The 22,104-nt window shown below is 32.7% G+C and overlaps 1 long non-coding RNA gene across 1 annotated transcript in view; it reads right to left on the bottom strand.

Moving 5' to 3' along the window:
* The window catches only part of LOC125753290 (uncharacterized), a 33,963-nt gene extending 13,241 nt beyond the window's left edge, over positions 1–20,722 (bottom strand). The window contains exons 1-2 of the long non-coding RNA XR_007404737.1: positions 20,547–20,722; positions 20,165–20,314 (exon numbers count right to left, since the gene is read on the bottom strand). This is a non-coding gene — a long non-coding RNA (uncharacterized LOC125753290). The remainder of the gene's footprint in view (positions 1–20,164; positions 20,315–20,546) is intronic.
* Between the last annotated feature and the right edge of the window lie 1,382 nt (positions 20,723–22,104).

The raw sequence follows: 22,104 nt of genomic DNA, 5'->3' as shown, positions 1-22,104 counted from the left end.
TGTTATTATGATGAACTCAAATTTTACCCCCTAACCCTGCTTAAAACCAGCATATACAAATATGTCCTACTCCTGGCAGAGTGACATCTATTAAAAGCAGAGACAATAATGGCTGAGGCAGACCACTTTTTGTGTTTCATAAACAGTAGACAGGTATAGTTTTCAAAAGATTTAAATGTATTCCCACGGGGAATCTTCTTCTAGGTAAAAGTTGTGTTTTCTTAACTTCTTCACAAGTTTTCTCATTTGTCCCCACCATCTAAAAACCAATTTACATTGAGGTCAGGCTGATGCTGCAAGACAAGTCACAGCACTGCCTGGGATTTTCATTTCAGGCTGCCTCTCTGATTTAAACTCTAAGTGCTAGAGTTGGAGCCTCAGGTATAACTTACTGCTTTTTCATCTGAGGATGCCCTTAAGAAAAAAAAATACAAAGACTTTATATTTATTTCCCTTGTTTTAAAAGAAAAAGAAATCTCAATTGTAGATGATAACACTCTTCCACAAGCAAAAAAAAAAAAAAAAATTCACATTTAAAATATCAATTTAAAATAGTTTTTTCTATTTTATTGAATTTAAATTTCCAACATAAAAACATTTTATCCCCAGACATAGCTGGGCCACTTTTAAGCACTTTTAGCATGACTTTGAATATGCCAGATATAAGATCAATCAAGCTGAGTGATGATGGTAGTGGTGATGATATTGGTGGAGATAATGCAGGATAACTTTTCTAATACCTGGTGGAGATAATGCAGGATAACTTTTATAATACCTGCTGAGAGCATAGAGAAAGGAAAACAAAATCAGATTTTCCCAAAGGACCAAATTTCAGATATACATACAGATGGTTATGCAGTATGTAATTAAGATAATATACTTAAATAATACATACAAAGACTAAAGGTGGAATAATTTCATGAGGTAGAGAGCATGCAAAGAAATGAAGAAAGTAGGGCTGTGTAATTAGATAACTTTGTGTTCGAAGGGAATCCTAGCCATAGATTGCTTTTTGCACCCTTGAATAAGAAGTTGTGTTTCTTTTAGGGTCATATGACTCTAAAAAAAAATTGCACAAGATAACAATATTTAACTTGAACTGTTGTTTTGAAATGTCATCACTTACATGAAGGGGCATAGCACAATATCTGGCAATAGAGATTAAACAACATTTGTTAGATTCCCTACTCACTACATGTAGTTTGAGAAAACTGTATGAGGAAGATAGCATATGAACTAAACTTTGTATGCTGAATAGGATTTATACACATAAAAATAGTGAAAGGTACCACAAGCCAACAGAAATGGAAGTCAAGGGATCCCTGGGTGGTGCAGCGGTTTGGTGCCTGCCTTTGGCCCAGGTCGCGATCCCAGAGACCCGGGATCGAATCCCACATCGGGCTCCCGGTGCATGGAGCCTGCGTCTCCCTCTGCCTGTGTCTCTGCCTCTCTCTCTCTCTCTCTGTGTGACTATCATAAATAAATAAAAATTAAAAAAAAAAAGAAATGGAAGTCAAAGTTATAAAAAGGGTAAAGAACTGAGCATTTGTAGTTTTAATAAAATGTTTGTGGTAAATATTAAATCTGCAAAGGTACATAGGGCTACAGTTATTTATAACCTTGACAGTGAGGCTAAGGATTTTAAAACATATTGTTTTGGCTGTAGTTTTTAAATGGGAATACTCAGACTTTTCCTTTTATTTTAGTTTGGGGATTAAATTATATTAGTAGTGTCTCGGAAAGTTTTTCCTAGCAGTAAGGCATACAGTAGATTGTAGTAGAGAGAGAGGAAAAAAAACTATTCAGAAGTGATCAATTACAAAGCAACTAAAGTAATCAATAAGAAGAAATAAGAGTAAATTAGGTAAATGGCAGTAACAGTAAGTGTGAAATGAGCAAGACATAGATATAAAATGGACTGAAGTTGGAAACAGATTGTATGTCTGTGGAGATGGTAAAGTCAGAGGAAAGAAACATCTTTAATGTCGAGAACTTGGAAAACAGGGAAGATTGGCTTATCAGCCAAAATTATTAAAATTGTGGAAACAAGTACAATATATTTATAATGTAGAATTTCATATTTTTCAAAAAGCTTGCAATGTATCTGATTATAAAATTTATCACATAAAAAGAAGTATATGTATTGAAGTTTGTATGCATACACACACAGATTTGTACATGCACACATACACACACTACTGAATTTGGCTTTCAAGTTATATATCTGCCTCTGGCAGATGGCAGATTCCTAGTCTTTGTGAGAAAAAACTAGAAAATCCAGATTATTTACATATGTATTATATATACATGTATTTTATATGTAATGACTGTATAAAATTTATATATTAAATACACACATATGTGCCACCACTGTAGGTACTAAGGTCAAAAGATATTTTGGTGAAATAATAAAACTAAAGAAAGAGAATTAGAAATTTAAAGGATAGAACTGTTAATGAAAAGATAAAGGTAAGAACTATCCCTGACATAATTCTTGTTCTCCTTTTTTGACAGTTACCCAATACTCATGCTCCACAGAGAAGGGGACTGCAAATGAAAACACAAAGGCTCAAAAAAGAAGAGGGAGGTAAATAATGATAGTCCACTGTGCTAAAGAGAAAAGCATTAACATTTAGTACCCATGACAGAGAGGAGCCCACTGAACCACAAAGCTCTTGATTAACCTGAAGCATTATTCCCAAACAGCTGGGTAAACTGGAAGTACAAGAATATTACCAAAACTGCACCTCAGCCTGAACTTCTCTCAATCCCCAAACTATATTAGGGAATTCTATTTGCCTTACTGAGGAAAATGGTGAAAAACTTCTGATCTTTTACATAGCCTAAGAAGCTTATGAATTTTATGAATTTTTTCAAAGAATAAGTTTTTGTTTTAGTGATTTCATCCATTGATTTCTAGTTTTCAATTTCATTGGTTTCTGCTTTAATTTTTATAATTTTCTCATTTGCTTAATTTGGATTCATTTTGCTCTTCTTTTTCTGGTTTCCTATGTGGAAGTTTGAATGATTGATTTTAGATGTCTTTATTTCTTAGTACATTCAATTCTATATATTTCCCTATAAGCATTGCTTTCATGCATCTCACAAATTTTGGTAAATTGTGTTCTCATTTTCACTTAGTTTAAAATATTTTTTAAGTTCTCCATGAGTGCTTTCTCATGCACACATGTTCACACATTCTCTCTCTCTCCATACATATATATATTTGTATATATTGTTGCTATTATTACTTTAAGGAAACTCTTCTGTTAGATCAATTATGAATAAGAAAAATACAAATTTTAATTTTACCATCACTTATACATTCTGTAATACCTTTATTTTTGTAGATTTATTCATATTTCTTTATATAGAGCCTCTGAACTGTGAATTTAACAGTGCTTCTCTGTTATCCCACATCTAGTCCCACAGGATGGTGGGAGTGGATTGGAGTTGGGCATTTCTCTTCTCCCACATGAAAGGCTATATGGCTCTAGAGATGGATATCTCTTCTTTCATATGGAGGAATAGAGCCAACTGGAGTAAAGTATTTCCCATCCTCCAGGTCAATTTGGCTTTTACAAAACCCCACAGATTAGGCTCTGAGAAAGAAGTTTTCCCTGAGGCAAGATCTTGTTAAGAACAGAATGCTCTAGTGTATTTCAAAATGGTTCCTTTACCTCTCCCACTAATGAAAGCAGGGGGGTGTCTTTTTGATATTCACTGTGAGAACCTGTGACTAGAGCTCCAAGAAATAAAACTCGCAAAAGTGTGGGGGCAACCTGATGACTGGGTCCTCCTGAAGTTTTCTCTCTTAGAATCATCTACTCTAAATGTCCAGCAATTTGTCAAATACAATTCAGACTTCCCTACCCCAGCACTGGTTCTGCTCTGGTAAATTGTGATTCTTTGTATTTGCCTGTCAATCTCTCCAATTTGTAGGGAAGGATTGGGGCAGTGGTTTGCCCACTGACTTCACTTCTCTTATGACCTAAAAAGAGTTGTTGATTTTTCCGTTTGTTCAGCTTTTTACTTATTGTTAAGATGAAGTGACAAGTTCTAAGCTTTTTACATGTTAGACTGGAAACTAGAAGTCCTTTGCTTCTGTTTGTAAATTCAACTCTGAATCTTTTTTTTTCCATTTGTGTTCCAATATTTGCTAACTCATGCTTTGTTTTCATCATTTCTTGGCAAAGTTCTCTTGAACAATCATATCTACATAATTAAAGATAAATATAAGACTTGTATATTGGCATACCAAATACACAAACAGCAAAGGCTAAAAGTACATGGTACAAATGAAAAAGCATATCATAAAATAATAAGAAAGAATTAGGGCCAAAGAAATATATATTACTGTTCTATGTAATATAATATAACATGTATTATGTTATATACCATGTAAATATAAAAGCATCAATATGCATAAAGTAAAACCCACATATGTCCAGGAGAAATAAACTACAACAAATGAACTCTACCAGTATGTTTTAAGTCACTTTTCTTTGTTCAAAAAACTTAACATGATTGATAAAGGCAGATCTAATTAACATGTATCACACTCTAAAGCCTTAGCACAAACATACCAGCTTATTTTTTTAAAAGATTTTATTTATTTATTCATGAAAGAGAGAGAGAGAGAGAGAGGAAGAGAGAGAGAGACAGGCAGAGGGAGAAGCAGGCTTCATGCAGGGAGCCTGACGTGGGACTCCATTCAGGGTCTCCAGGATCAGGCCCTGGGCTGAAGGCAGCATTAAAGTGCTGAGCCACCCGGGCTGCTCCCAGCTTATTTTTAAAGAACCATGTTATACTATAAAACTGACCACATATCAGAATTCAAAATATATCATTAAATTCCAAAACCAAAAATATTCACACTCTATCTGCATTTGAGATACATTTTGAAAACTAATAAAAATGAGAAATCTAAAAGCATAATATTTTTTCAAAGTCTTCAAAACCAAGTAGGGTCAAGGAAAAAACTCTGCAGATTATACAGAATATGATAATAATAAAATCACTGCATATTAACAACAAAGGGGCATAGCAGAGTACAAGGACAATTCTTTGTCTCTAATGCCAACAATGAGCCAGAAAAGAATCAAAATAAATTATTCCAATGCATTAAATTGGAAAAAAGACAACAACAAAAAAAGAAGTGAATGCAAAAGTAGTAATCAATATTTTTGTTTCCTTCAGCATAACACCCTCTGGTTCCATCCACGTATTCTCAATACTTTTTAAAAGCAAAAAAAAAAAAAAAAAAAAAAAAAAATCACATTAAGATGTCTAAGTGTTTAAAGGAAAGAATAAATAAATGAACCATTAGCATTAAAAAGCAAAATGATGAAATTACAAATACTCAAAATAGAAACGAATAAGGTGAAATAACTGGAGAAGTGTAAGTATAAAGAACTGTACCCTCATGAAGTAACAGTCTATTTAAAATTTAAAATTTTGGGGATCCCTGGGTGGATCAGAGTTTCAGCGCCTGCCTTTGGCCCAGGGTATGATCCTGGAGCCCTGGATCGAGCCCCGGGATCGAGTCCCAGGATCGAGTTCCGGGATTGAGTCCCACATCGGGCTCCCTGTGTGGAGCCTGCTTCTCCCTCTGCCTGTGTCTCTGCCTCTCTCTCTCTCTCTCTCTCTCTCTCTGTCTCATGAATAAATAAATAAAATCTTTAAAAATAAAATAAAATTTAAAATTTTGTTTTTAATTACTATAGGGTATAGCATGCAGGCAAACTACAATTAAAATCACTAATTCAAAGCACTTAACAAAGCACCGAAACTACTTTTTTTTTTTTTTTTCCTGCAAGTAATTGTCAAACCTGATAAACTTTGAATTTAACAGCCTTGGGAGATATATATCAGTAAGATAAAAGTCTGAGTCTGCTCAAAATGAAAAATCAAGTAAGAAACCCTCTCCCTATAAACTAGGGCAATGAAAGGCTGAACATCCACAGAGACAGCTGAAACAGAGACAGCAAGGAATTTTGTCTTAGCGTGGAGTGTTGAAAGGATCCGTGTTAAAATACTTATTTGGTTTTGGTCTTGTGTTATCACAGATTTGTTTTGTTTGTTATTACTTTTATTTCACATGTTTCTGATTCTTCAACCTGTATATTGAGTCTTTCATCACTTGAAAATTCTCAGCTATATCTCTTTAAATATTGCAAGGCTTGGCTGGCAGTCACAATTTATTAGGGATGGAATATTTGCTTATTTTAATATATAAGCAAAAAGTATAAAACTCTTTTATAAGAGAATTTATATAAAAATTCTTAATGAGGTATGAAAAGAAGGAAATATATTTAACCTAATCAAGAATATCTATCACAAACCTACTTAAAATGTAACATTTATTGAACAAATATTAAAAACTTTTCATTTTTGATCCGGAAAAACACAAGAAAGTTGACTATCAATATTTTTCTATACTGTTCCAAAATACCTAATTTGTATGTTAAAAGAACTAAAAAGATTATAGGAATCAGAAATGAAGAACTATAATTATCTAAAAGTGACATGATTTTGTAGAGGTAATACAAAAGACTCAGCATGAAATTGTTAGAATTAAGAGAAAGTTAATAGTAAGGTACTAGATTTAGAAAACCAAAATTCATATACTAATTGTATCTCTACAGACAACCGATTAAAAAAAACACATACAAATGATTTACATATTTTACAAAAGCATAATATATCAAATATACAGGAATCTAGCAATTGTTACGCAAAATGTCTCTTAATGGAAAAAAAAAGACACAAAATAAATAAACAAGCTTTATTTAAAGAAAAGTAGGCTATTAACCACACCCATCTACATCTAGTGTTAAAACTTTACCCCTGATTTCAGATAATCTTCCTTCTACCACTTCACAATTACTCCTAATCTGTGGTAGCTCTGATGCCCACTTCCACAAATAAATTTCAAGGACTTTTCAGGTTAAAGTGCCATATTTATTGTAGTATACATATTTTTTACCACCTAATATATGCAAAATTATGCTACTGTTTTTTTTCCCCTACATTTTTTATGTGTCATTGATATTTTTGAGTTTTTTCCCTAGTCCCATTTTTCTCAGAATCCTTTCAGTTTTATTGGGCAATTTTTCACAGAAGACAAATTTGTAATAAATAAATATGTTGCTTTATAGCTTAGATAACTGTATAGTAAATACTTCAATTCTCATTGAATTTTTCTGTATATTTGATGCAATTCTAATTAAAATAGGAACAGGGTTTGTGCTTACAGGTAAGCATGGTGTGCATGTGTAAATTAACAAGCTATTACAGATTTAGAAGGAAATGTAAAGAGTCAAATAAACAAGTAAAAAGCCCACTCTATCTAATATCAACAGTTATTATGAATCTACAGTGATTTTTAAAAAAGAAATTATTTTTCAGAGATAGACAAAAGGGCCAATATATCAGAATATAGGACTGAGAAATTAATGCACATATATATGGATATTTGACACATGAAAAATGTGCTTTTTTAGATTAATGAGAAAGAACAGATTTTCAATAAATGATACTAGGAAATTAAGTATCCATTTGGGATAACAATGAAATTAAACCACTACCTCAGACTATATACAAATTTAATTGCTTGATGATTAAAGTTTGAAATGTTGGAGGCAAGTTTTTGAAATTTTTAAGGACAATTTAGTAAAATATTTTTATATTCTCAGATATAAAATATTGGAAATACTAACCATATTCTAGACAATACATTTAAGTACACTTAAGAACTTTTGCTCATCAAAATCACACTATAAAGAAAGTAAAAGAAATGGCATATACTAAGAATTAAGATTTGGAATGCATGTAAGTGATTTTTAAAAGAGTAACTCTAGTCTCCAGCATAAATGAAAAACTTCTATATATCAGTATCATAGAGACAACTCATTAGAAAAATATTAGAAGTCTTCAAGCAGATATTTCACCAAAAGTAATATCTATATAACCAAAGACTACTAATGGGATCTCAAGTTCTTTTAGTAATAAAGGAAATACCAATAGTAACAATGAGATATCATTCCACAACTAACATTTTGGAAAACTTAAGCATCTGATTGGTTCCAATTATTCGTGAGGATTTTAAGTAATGGAACCCTCCTGCATTGCTAGTTAGAAATTAAGTTACTATAATCACTTTTATGTATAGATTTTCATTACTTAACATATACACACTTTTTATACAGCATTTCAATTAACAATAATATATCCCCGAGAAACTCATACATACAAACTCTTGCATAGATCTCCAATATTTTAATCTTAGCCTGGCTTACCATGAGATTTATTTAAAATTATTTTATTTTACTATTTTAAATTTGTTATATATTATATGTATTTATATTTTTTAAAATGTATGATATCATGTTATATAAATTTTTGTTATTTAACAATATTAGGGGAAATGATAGATTCTGACTTAATAAAATTTATAATATAAAGATACATTTCACTGCTAAACTCCATGCAAATAAATTTGAAAATCTGGATTAAAAAGAATAATTTACTTGAAATTACCTCAACTGCCTCCAGAAAAGCTGAAATTCTGTGCAAATTGCTTAGAATAATTAAAGAAACTTAATTTCTTCAAAGAAAACACCAGGCCCAGATTAGAATGGTGGAACTTTTTCATCTTAGAAAACCTGTTGGTATTATTCGCAATATCAGTAAATCAGAGGAGAAATTAAGATGATCAGCTATGTAAGTAACTATCAAATGCACTTGATAAAATAAAACAGCTATGCCTGGGGAGGGCAAAGAAGAAACAGATGGGTATTTCCTTCCATTAAAATGCAGACATTAACCCAAAGTTAAAAAAAGCAAAAGGATATCCACAAGAAATATTTATATTATTGTGTTTTTAAAAAATGAAAGAAAAAATACCCATTAAAGAATATTTTTTCATGATATCTGGAAATCACTGTACTAGTCAATGTAATTAATAAGAAAAAAATAAGGTGAATATAAATATGAACAAAGGAAATACATTTTTTTCTTTGGCAAAGTATATGATTGAATGCATAGGATTATGTTATTTTATACATCAACTAGGAGGATCTTCTAAAATACAGAAATTAATCAACTTTATAATACAAACCAGAACTAGTTAGAATTTATAAACCAATAAAAAAGTCCATATATAATAGTCCCTAGAATTAAATACAACAAAATAAAATTAAAAATCTAGGAAAATAACAAATATAGTAAATATCTATGAAAAATAAATAAGCAGTTAATGTTACTGAGAGTCCCAAAAAGACCACTGAGCAAAGAGAAAGTTTTATAACATTCCTGTATAGGAAGACCCAGCTTCATAAATATTTAAAATCTGCTCAAGTTAATTTATAAATCTACTTGATCCAAAATAAATATCAAAGAGATTTTTTTGGGAGAATTAGATCAATGGTAGTATTATTTTGTAATAAAAGCCATTATGATTTTGAGGGGGAACTATGCACAATATATATTTAAATATTATTATAAAGTTTAAAGTTTAAAGCTAAAATAGTTAAAATGTCACTTAGTATATGCATAAACAGATCAGTGCAACAGAATGAAAAGTCCAGAGATAAGCTGGAATATATCATAGAACCAGAATATGACAACATAACATACTAGATAATTTGGTAAATCCATGTTATTTTATAAAACATTTATACAACTTGGAAACTATCTTTAAAATGTAAAAATGGAGTGATAAAATTTAAAAGACAAAAATCAATTCATATTGGAATATATACTGAACCTTAGTAGGGAATCCATACTAGTATTAGAAAAATAATGATATATAGAGTAACTGAACGATCTCAAGCTGAGGATGGTCTATTTAATATGACATTAACCTCAAAACAATACATTAGAAAATTAGAAGATTTCTAAGTTGAGTTCACGATAATGAAAAAATACATGATAAAAGGCAACTTAAAAAATAAAACACAGTGGCAGCCTGGGTGGCTCAGCGGTTTAGTGCCTGCCTTCAGCCCAAGGCATGATCCTGGAGTCCCAGGATTGAGTCCCACGTCCGGCTCCTTGCGTGGAGCTTGCTTCTCCCTCCTCCTGTGTCTCTGCCTCTCTCTCTCTCTATGTCTATCATAAATAAATAAACAAATAAACAAACAAATAAATAAATAAATCTTTAAAAAAAAGAAAAAATGTGTAAAGGAATAATTTTGTTTTGCTTTGTTTTACTTCCTTCTTTTAGCCTAAACTTCCTTTTGTATTCATTAATATACTCATCAAGTTGGCCACCAAGTGTACCTTTGCTTGGACTCCTTCAAAGTGGCCAAAAGCTCAACACCAGGTGCCTACTTATCTTTGAGTCCCTCAAAATTTAATGCATTTGAGCATCAGTGTTTATTTAGAGTCAGATACAATGCTCCCTTGGTAGCCCAAAGATTTAATTGGAATCAGTCTCTGTAGTTGAAAGAATCATGACTCTCTCTTTTGAGCCTTTTTAAGATCAAAGTGTCACTGGCCCTGCTTTGAAGCTCAATGCTTAAAGACCTCACTATCAATTAAAGGATTCTCTCTCCAAACCCACTAGAGCCCTGAATTATGTCCTTGAAGCATACATCTAAGGAGATTCCTAAGACTTACAGATTTAGTGTTCTAAAATAGCCACTCTTTCTAGCAGAATCCTTTCCCCTCTCTCTCCACTAGCAAATTGGAAAAAAATCCTCCTGATACTCAGAGTTCTCAGAAACCTTAAAAAGAAAATCAACATTTTTGTGCTGGATAGAATGTCCTGCAATTGTGATTCAAGCCTTTATCCTTCTAGGATCTTGGTCATCATGATCTGTGTCTCTTATCTCCTCTCTCTATCTTTTTTTCACAAATATAATTTTTTCACATATTGTGTGATATCAGTATCAGCAATGAAGACTATGCTGGAGAATAAATACAGAAGCAAGTTATAATGTTTACTCCTAATGCAAGAAGAAAAGAACAAAATATCAAATTCATGGTTTCATGCACATGGATTTGCATATTTTTAAAATGCCCCATGAAATTTGTATTAAAATGAAGCTAGTTCATAGTTTTTCCTTGTTTTATTTATTTATTTATTTATTTATTTATTTATTTATTTATTTATTTATTTAAATTTATTTATGATAGTCACACAGAGAGAGAGAGAGAGAGGCAGAGACACAGGCAGAGGGAGAAGCAGGCTCCATGCACATGGAGCCTGATGTGGGATTCGATCCCGGGTCTCCAGGATCGCGCCCTGGGCCAAAGGCAGGCGCCAAACCGCTGCGCCACCCAGGGATCCCCTAGTTTTTCCTTGTTATGTGGTGGTCCAATTTGGTGTTCTTTCATGGTTATGTCATGTGGGCCCTTCACATAAAATAACATACCCAACAGATTGCTAATTGAGGACCCAGTTCAATAATTACAAAGAGCAGTAAAACGTGCAAAAAAAAATTAAAAAGCAGATTCTGTCCTTGGGAATTGTGAGATGACTGAGCTCATTTGCTTCTATTGTTAAACTAAACTGTCTTACCTTGACAAATTAAGCTGGGACTAACAGATACTATGTGATCAGTGGGATTGAAATGAGTGACATCCAATCACATCATGCATTATTATATGCACATTTTAATAAGATGAAGAATGGCCTTGCAACACAGGCAAGACACAAGAAATCATTTTCCCCCCAAAATTGTCAATGTTTTGGGGAGAGAGCATATTAAGGAGCTGAAATATCAACTCTGCTCTGCTTACATAAAGGAGCCAGTTCACCTCATCAATGATACCATGTGGTAGCTTTACTGTTACACACACTAAGCCCCACTGACAGAAGAAAGCAAATTATCTAAAGGTGAAGAAATCCCTTTTTCCCAAGACATTTCAGCAACCTGAACCAAAGTAAAGATACTATTTAATTTTTTACATACATATGATTATTGAGTGCTTTTGCCTCCAAAAACCTGTGGAGCAATCTCTCATTTACAGGGAGAGAGAGAGAGTATTCACCATATTTTTCTAGAAATGATTAAAGAAATTCATAAATCATACTTTCCATTGTACATTTCTTCCATCAATTAGTACATATTTGACCTAAAAGATGATCAGAATTTAGACAGTTAAGTAAGTTCAACTAGGAAACACTGCTTTGATTTTTTCTCAAAGCAGTTACACATCAATAGCCAAAATACCTTTGTTTCTTTTCTTCATTCCTCAAAGTCAGACAATGTGTCAATGGTATAAGATTGCTTCAGTCTGCTAAATTTTATAATAAAAGAAATCAATTTTCCTGTGGAGAGAGTATTACAATGGAGTAAACTAAAATTAAATGTTTTCTGACTTTTGCCATCTTATGCTGACAAAAATTCTCATGTCATTATTTCCAGTTACTTACAAGTCCTAGTATTAAAGTCATATATTTTATCTATAAAGAATCAGTCTCCCTCCCCAGTTGCTTTGTTGGGGTTTTAAAACCAGGTCTAACAAGTAAACATAGAAAAGTATGAAATAAAATTCCATTAATTAGAGGGAAATCAGTATGAAAGGTCTAGAAATTACAGATGGTTAAGATGTCTGATTGAATTCCCAGGTGATGCAAATTGGCTGCAGATAGTGAGAAAACTGGTCCAGGACTTAGAGTTCACACCATTTTTTGTTTTTATTTTTATGTTTTAATGTCCACTTACCAAATTTTAATTTTGACAGTAAAAGTCCTCTCATATGAACTAAACTTATGCATTTCTAAATTTCATAAAATCATTTTTTATGATTACATAAAAACTATACTGGGAATTATCATCACCTGGTGATTTGATGCTGTTTATATTTCTTCAACAAATTAATTTAGTTATAGCCAATCATTTGCTTCTGAGAGCAAGAATTAGAAATTCAACCTGGCATTGAGCTAATCCATTAAGATTTGACAATAAAAATGCTTTTGGAAGGGTACTAGTATCCCTAAGAATAACCAAAAGGAAAATAGCCTATGCTAAACATGAGGCTTAAAAATTATTAAATATAATTAGCACAATATTTAAACAAAAATGTTAATAACAAATCGCAACCTAAGAAGGTATGCATTGATTAAAACAGCTTTTATCTGAACCTGACCCACAACAGATGAAGCTAAACTGAGAAAGTTCCTAAATTTGTCAAGTTTCTATCAATGTGTATATTTGAATAAAAACTGAAAACTTCAGTCAAGAGTCTCAAAGCTTTACATCATCAACTCTAATGCTAGCATAAAACAAAACAGAATAAATAGAGTATTTAGTTAAAAATTTGGACTCTGAATTTGACACCTAGGGTTTATATACTGGTTTCACTACTTACTAATTATATATGAACTTGAGAATATTATTATTATTATTATTATTATTATTATTATTACTTTTAAAGATTTTATTTATTTATTCATGAGAGACACACACAGAGAGAGAGAGAGAGAGAGGCAGAGGGTGAAGCAGGATCCTTGTAGGGAGCCCCATGTGGGATCCGATCTGGGCACTCAAGAATCATGCCCTGAGCCAAAGGCAGACACTCAACCACTGAGCCACCCAGGCATCCCAAGAATATTATTTAAATGCATAGTGGCCTGGTTTCCTCAATTTTGAAATAGATTGTATCAGTCAGAGCCTTTGTTGCACAGAACACAACCAACTCTATAATTAGCTAAAACAGAAAGTTATTTATTAAAGCAGAGAATTTATTAAGGTAAGTATTTATTAAGGCAAACTTTTCTCTCTGAGCCATGATTAAATATTTTAGACCTTGTTACCAGATGGTCTCTGTTGAAAACACTCAAGCCTTACAATTTAGCAAAAACAGCCATAGATAATGTATAAATAAATAGGTGTGATTCTGTTCCAATAAATCTTTATTTACAAAAACAGGCAATGCCAACCTCTGTCTTCAAAAAATACTATGTATTTCAGACTCTTAAATACTATGTATTTCAGAGATACAGATGCAGAACCAGAGATATAAAACCAATTTTAATGGCAAAAACTCTAGGCCACTGATTTCACATACAAGATCCTACCACCACTGCCCCCAGAAAACACAGCTTGCAGTATTAGACAATGAGCACACACAGGACACTATTATTAGGAGCTTATCACTCTTATGCAATATTTTCATTGTCCTCAACCTCTTTGACAGCAAAACGGGGTCAACTGAACACCTCTTACTTCATATTACCCTCTCTTATCACTGCATCTAATTGGAGAAAAGTAAGTCATAAGATATAATAAAGGCTAGAAAACCAGTTTTTAGCTTCTATCTTGGGAAATTATGATTCATTATAGGAAGATTACCAAAATACAGAAAAGGTATTTAAGATATATGGTGGCCAAAAAGGGACAAATATAAATCACATAGAAAGATATGAAAAGGGCAGCCCCGGTGGTGCAGCAGTTTGGCGCCGCCTGCAGAGGATCCTGAAGACCGGGAATCGAGTCCCACGTTGGGCTCCCTGCATGGAGCCTGCTTCTCCTTCTGCCTGTGTCTCTGTCTCTCTCTGTCTCTCTCTCTCTGTGTTGCTCATGAATAAATAAATAAAATCTTTAAAAAAAATTAAAGAAAGAAAAATATGAAAAGAATGCACACCACATGATAATGTTCATGATAATTAAACATAATATACATATATCACTCAAATCATTGTCTGGCATCATTTATTTCAAATTGGAGGACTCCTTTAGCATTTGTTATAAGGCAAGTCTAATGGTAGTGAATTCTCTAAGCTTTTGTTTATCTGGGAAAGACTTTATGTCTCCATTTTTGAAGGAAAGTTTTTCTAGGCATAATAATTCCTGGATAGGAGTTTTCTGTCTGTTTTTTCTTTCAGGACTTTGAATATATCATCACACATTTTTCTGGGATACTGGTTTCTACTGAAAAATTTTATGGGCCCTGTATGTGACGATTCATTTTTCTATTAGTACTTTCAAAATTCTATCTTTGACTTTTTTAAAAAGATTTTATTTATTTATTCATGAGAGACACAGAATTAGAGAGGCAGAGACATAGGCGGAGGGAGAAGCAGGCCCCATGTAGGAAGCCTGATGTGGGGCACGATCCCAGGACTCCAGGATAATGCCCTGGGCCAAAGGCAAAGGCGCTCACCACATCCCAGTATCTTTGACTTTTGATAATTAAATTACAATGTGTCTCAGTGTGGATTTCTTTGAGTTCATTTTATTTGATGTTGAAACTCATTGGTATAGATAAATGGAGAACATTGCATAACTGTAATGGTAGTGGGTAGGTCACTTTATTCTGACATAAAAGTTAAAAGACAAAAGTATTAAAAATAGCTATAACTGAAATATGTTAAAAGACATACAATAGGGCAGCCCTGGTGGCCCAGCGGTTTAGTGCTGCCTTCAGCCCGGGGTGTTATCCTGGAGACCCGGGATTGAGTCCCGCGTTGGGCTACCTGCATGGAGCCTGCTTCTCCCTCTGCCTGTGTCTCTACCTCTCTCTCTCTGTCTGTCATGAATAAATAAATAAAATCTAAAAAATAAAAATAAAAAGGACATACAATATGAATAGATGAAAATTATGGCAACAACAAGAGAGTATACATGGGAGGAAGAAGTTATAGAGTTGTTATCATTTTAAACAGACTTATAAGACTCTTAATGTAATTCCCAAGGTAAATATACCTATAGAAGTTACAAACACACAAAAAAGGGAACCAAAGGATACCAACACAAACAGCAAAATACAAAAGAAGACATCAAGAGAGAAAAAGACAAATAAAAGAAATATAAGATTAACAGGAAACAACATAAATGCAATAATAAATCTTTCTCTATCAATAATAGCTTTAAATGTAAATGATTTAAACTTCCTATTCAAAAGACATAGAGTGCCATTCATGACAATATGGATGGACCTAAAAGTATAATGCTAAGTGAGATAAGTCAGAGAAAGACAAATAAATGATTTCACTTATATGCAGAGATTACTTAAAAATAAATAAACAAACTTAAAAAATTATATGTAAAATCTAAAACACAAAATGAACAACCAAACAAATAATAACAACAACAGAAGAAGAAATAGACTCATAAATACAGAGTACAAACTGAGGTTTGCCAGAGGGGAGGGCTGAGAGGATCGATGAAATATGTGAAAGGGATTAAGAGGTACAAATTTTCAACTATAATATAAAGAAGTCACAGGGATGGAAAGTACAGCATAGATAATTTAGTCAATAATGTAATAATTCTGTATGATGACAGATGGTAACCACATTTGTATTTCACAATGTAAATAACTATCAAATCACTATGTTGTACCACTGAAACTAACATAATATTGTATGTCAAATATATTTCTAAAAATTATTGAAAAATATGTAAATAAATTTTAAAAGAGAATATTAAACCATAGCACAATTAAAAAATAAGACAAAAGGAATTGAGTAGAGTTGCATGCACTGACCTAGTAGATCTCCAGGATTTATTACTATGTGGAAAAAAATAAAATAAAATATGTATACTATGAAAAAAAACAGAGTGGCTGAACAGATTTTCTAAGACAAACTGTATGCTTTCTATAAAAACTCACTTTAGGTTTAAGGATACTCATAGGCTGAAAGTGAAGGGATAGTAAAATACATTCCATAAAAATGGTAACCAAAAAAGAGCAAGAGTAGTTTTATTGCTGTCCCACAAAAGAAACTTTAATTCAAAAATTGTTATGAGATAAAAAAGAACATTATATAATGATAAAAGGGTCAACTACCATGAAGATATAATGATTATAAATATATATGCACCCATCTGAGAACCTAAATATATAAAGCAAAAAATAATATAACTAAACATTAATAGAATTGAAAAAACATTAATAGAATTGAATTTACTTCTATTTGAATAGAAATGGAAAGCAATACAATAATGTTGGGTATTTCAATACCCAACTTTCAATAATGAATAAAACCTCAGATAGAAAATCAATAAGGAAACAGGACTTCAGAATATAGACAAAATGGACCTAAACGACATATATAGAACATTCTACCCCACAGCAACAGAATAAATTCTTTTCAAGTGAACACTGATCTTTCTTCAGAATAAATCATGTTAGTTCACAAGACAAGTCTTAATAAGTTCAAGAATATCAATGCCATACCAACTATCTTTTCCAGCCATAATAAAATGAAACTAGAATTTGACATAAAAAAAGGAAAATTTACAGATAAATGAATTTTAAACAATATACTCCTGAACAAGCTTTGAGTCAAAGAAAAAATTGAAAAGGAAATTAGAAAGTACCTTGAAACAAATGAAAATGAAAACACAATATACCAAAACTTATGGGATGTACCAAAAGCAATACTAAGAGACAAGTTCATAACAATAAATGCCTACATTTAAATAAGAAGATCTCAAACAATCTAACTCAACATCATCAGGAGCTAGAAGGAGAACAAACTAAGTGGAAAGAAGAAAATAACAAAGATTAAAATAGAAATAAAGAAATAGAAAATAGAAAAAAGAAAAAAAAACGAGTTTGATGGTTTAAAAAATAAAATTGACAAATCATTAAACTAAGGAAAAAGAGAAAAGACTCAAATAAAATCAGATCTGAAGGAAGAGACATTATAACTGCTGGCACGGGGAAAAACAAGAATCACAAAACACAATATTGAACAGTTATATACCAGAAAACTGTACAATACAGAAGAAATGGATAAACTCCAAGAAACATATAATATACTAAGACTACATTAGGAAGAAACAGAAAGTCTGAACGGACCCATAATTACTATAGAGATCAAATCCTCAATCAGGGATCCCTGGGTGGCGCAGCGGTTTGGCGCCTGCCTTTGGCCCAGGGCGTGATCCTGGAGACCCGGGATCGAATCCCACATCAGGCTCCCGGTGCATGGAGCCTGCTTCTCCCTCTGCCTGTGTCTCTGCCTCTCTCTCTCTCTGTGACTATCATAAATAAAAAAAAAAAAAAAAAACAAATCCTCAATCAAAAGTTTCCCTACAAAGAAAAGGATAGATGGTTTCACTGGTGAATTCTACTAAATATTTAAGGAAGAATTAATACCAATCCTTCTCAAGTGCTCAAATCAAATAAGAGGAAACACTTCCAAACTCATGAGATTACCATTATCCTGACACAAGAACAAGGACAACACAAGAAGAGAAACTGACAAACCAATAACCTGATTTATATATGCAAAAATCCTCTACAAATTACCAAACTGAATCCAAGAGCTCATTAAAAGGATCACATACCACATCTAAGTGGGATTTATTCTGAAAATGCAAGACTCTTTTACCATATGAAAATCAAGTAATGTGATACAACACAATAACAGAACAAAAGATAAAAAATACATAATCATCCCAATACATAAAGAAGAAAAGCATCTGACATAATTCAATATCTTTTCTGGATAAAATTCTCAACAAACTAAGAATTGGAAGAATCTACCTCAACACAATAAAGTTCATACACTAAAAGCCTATATAGCAAACATTATACTCCATGGTGAAAAAAATTAAAATATTTCCCTCTAAGATCAGAAAAAAAGAATACCCACTCTAGCACTTTCTATTCAACAGTTTTTTGGCATTCCTAGCCATATTTGTCACCTAGATATATTAGGTGAGAAAAATTTTTAAAGGCATCAAAATCGGAAAGAAAGAAAAATAAAATTGTTCCTGTTTGCAGACAACAGGATCTTATACATAGAAAACCCCAAAGATTCCATTAAAAAGAAAGAAGAAGAAGAAGAAGAAGAAGAAGAAGAAGAAGAAGAAGAAGAAAAGGAAGAAAGAAAGAAGAAAGAAAGAAAGAAAGAAAAAAAGAAAGAAAGAAAGAAAGAAAGAGAAAAGAAAAAAGAAAAGAAAAGGAAAGAAAAGAAAACCAAAAAAAACCCTCTTAGAACTAATACATAAATCCAGTAAAATTGCAGGCTACAAAATCAAAAGCAAAAATCAGTTTCATTCCTATACACTAACAGCACAGTATCTGAAAAGGAATTAGGAAAACTATTTACAACAGTATCAAAAAGAATAAAAAGAATCAATTTAACTAAGGAAGTGAAAGACTTGTATACTAAGAACTACAAAACACTGATGAAATTAAATAATAATTAAATTAATTAATAATTAAAGTACACTGGAAAGGCAACCATGTGTTCATGGATAGATTTGATATTGTGAAAATGTCCATATTCCCCAAAGTAATCTACAGATTCAATGCAATCCCTACCAAATTCCACTCGTATTTTTTTTTACAGAAATATAAAAAAAAATTCTATAATTCACATGGAACCACAAAAGACCACAAACAGCCAAATCAGTCCTGAGAAAAAAGAACAAAGTGAGAGGCATCACACTTCCTGTTTCAAAATGTATCACAAAATTACAATAATCAAAATAGTGTCATATTGCATAAAGATAGACTTACAGACCAACAGAATAGATAGACCAGAAATAAAACCATACATATATGGTTTGTCAAGGATATCAAGAAGACAATGGAGGAAAGGATAGTCTCTTCAATAATCAGAGAAGACTGGATATCCCCACGCAAAAGAATAAACTTGAACCCCTACCTTACACCAGTCATAAAAATTAACTTGAAATGGAGTAAAGATTTAAATGTAAGACCTGAAACCATAAGAAAGCACAGGCAAAAATTTCTTTGACACTGATCTTGACAATGATATTTTGGATATGATACCAAGAGCACAGACGACAAAAGCAAAAATAGACGAGTGAGAGCTACATTGCTAGATAATATTGACCTATCATCAGTCACACCATACACTTAAAAATTCATTAAAAGAGTGTCTCTCATATTAAGTATTATTACTATAATAAAATAAACTTTTTAAAAAAGTGTTTGGCCCTCTGTGCCTACTAATCATCAGATATTATTGCCTGGAATTCCAAACATGTCATGGTTCCATTTTTTGTTTTTTAAAAATTAGCAAAAAGAAACCAACATCTCATAGCACCTTTTTTTTTTTTTTTCTTTTTTGTAAAATTTAAGTAGAATCAACTAGATCTTCAAGCTGAATGCAGCCTGGACCAAATGTTCTCAGAAAATACTCTCTATCTTCTCCTCCTGACTCACATACAGTTTTCTCTAGCCCATGTAAAGAGAGATGAAAAAACTAGATATTAGACAATGGTACCTGTTGGGGCAGTTGGTTAAGTATCTGTCTTCAGCACAGGTCATGATCCCAGGGTCCTGGGATCAAACCCTGCATCGGGCTCTCTGCTCCACAAGAAGCCTGCTTTTCCCTCTCCTTCTGCTGCTCCCCCTGCTTGTGCTCTCTCTCTCTCTGTCAAATAAATAAATAAACAAATAAATAAATAAATAATAAATAAATAAAATCTGAAAGGAAGGGAGGAAGGAAGGGAGGAAGGAAGGAAGGAAGGAAGGAAGAAAGGAAGGAAGGAAGGAAGGAAGAAGAAAGAAAGAAAGAGAAAGAAACAGAAAGAAGAAAGAAAGAAAGAAAGAAAGAAAGAAAGAAAGAAAGAAAGAAAGAAAGAAAGAAAGAAAGAAAATAGTACCTTTCGAAGATTTGAAGACAACTGAGAACTATGAAAATATTTATTTATTGCTAATTACTCTGCTTTCATCTTTTTCCTGACTACACAACTCTGTTGCAGACTATGCATTCAGAACCATTTTTCATCAAATTCAAAGGAATCAGGAATCAAGAAAAAGTAGTGGAAGTCCTGTTGGGAGAGCTGGAACTCTGTGTTATCCCAACCCTCTTCTTGGTATTTACGTTTTCCACATTTCTTTTGCCCTGCCATATGGTGCACTCCTTTTTTCTTGATTTTGGCTGTGTGTGTGGATTCCACCAGTCTTACTATAGCTTCTTGACTTTATGTTATTCCTCTGCTCAAAATCCTCCAAAGAATTTCACCTCACTCAAAGTAAAAGACAAAACCCTGGAATTAACCCATAGGGCCCTACCTGGTATTCCGAACAGATGTCAGCTCCTTCTACTTCTGCTGCATCATTTCACTGCAGTAGCCACGCTGGTCTGTTCACCATTCTCCAGCATCCAAGGCATTTTTGCTTCAGGGTCCTTTGCATTTTCAGCTTCTTACCTGCAGTGCTCTTCCCATATCACTAACCCATTTCCTTCAGAGATTTATTTAAATGTCACTTCACTTTCTTATACTACTTGTACTTTCATGCCCTTTTCCTTTCCTCTTTTTAACTCTTTAACCCTAATCATCTGTATCATTTCATTCCCTTCTTCCCAACTATCTAGAAAGCCCTACAAAAGTAGGGATTTTTGCTTGGTCCATTTCCCCTTGAATCCCCTGGAAATGTGCCTGGCATATGGTAGATCCTCAATAAGCATCTGCTGAGCACATTAATGACTACAAGAGTGCTTATCTTTCAGCGGCTGAACTTAATTCATTTTCTTGAGGACTGATGCTTTGCTCTCTTTCTGGCTTCTGAGTGGTCTTTAATTTAGCCATCTTTAATACAAGTCTCTGACCTGCCACTTTCATTAACTTTTCCACTCTTTGCTCCCACTAGTCTGTTGGGCCTCTGATAATATATGATCGGCTCAGAAAAAACAAACAAACTGGTATTTAATTGGAGGATCTATGGATAGAAAGATTTGTTCCCATCTCTTCATCATCATCCTTACCAATTTTTCACTTAATTATAGGCATAGTTCTGTTATTTAGGAAAGTCTAGATCTGAGAAGATGAGGTAAACTGAGAGGAATATATGGATTTAAATGCATTGACAATGATTTGTATATGTTATACCTCATAAATATATATGTATATATATCATACTTCAATATTAAAAAGTGGTTTCAAGAGGAAACTGAGACTCAAGACTTTAACTTGTTGATTTCCATGCATCAAGTTCTGTGACAGAGATCATGTACGCTTTTCCCATACTACTGCATGGTCTCTCTTACAACAGAAATTAGATCTAAATCAAAATATCATGAATACTCACAAAAGCACAGACAATAGAATGAAAATGTGGTGGCAACTGGTTTTGCATCAATGAGAGAAAATTGAGCAAAATCATTATAGTGTTGCCTTTCTACCTTATTGTCAAGCCATTTTGTTTATTTTTAGAGAT

Source organism: Canis lupus, chromosome 21 (assembly GCF_003254725.2).
Source record: "Canis lupus dingo isolate Sandy chromosome 21, ASM325472v2, whole genome shotgun sequence".
Lineage (NCBI taxonomy): Eukaryota > Metazoa > Chordata > Mammalia > Carnivora > Canidae > Canis > Canis lupus.
This window is presented reverse-complemented; position numbering and strand designations above follow the sequence as displayed.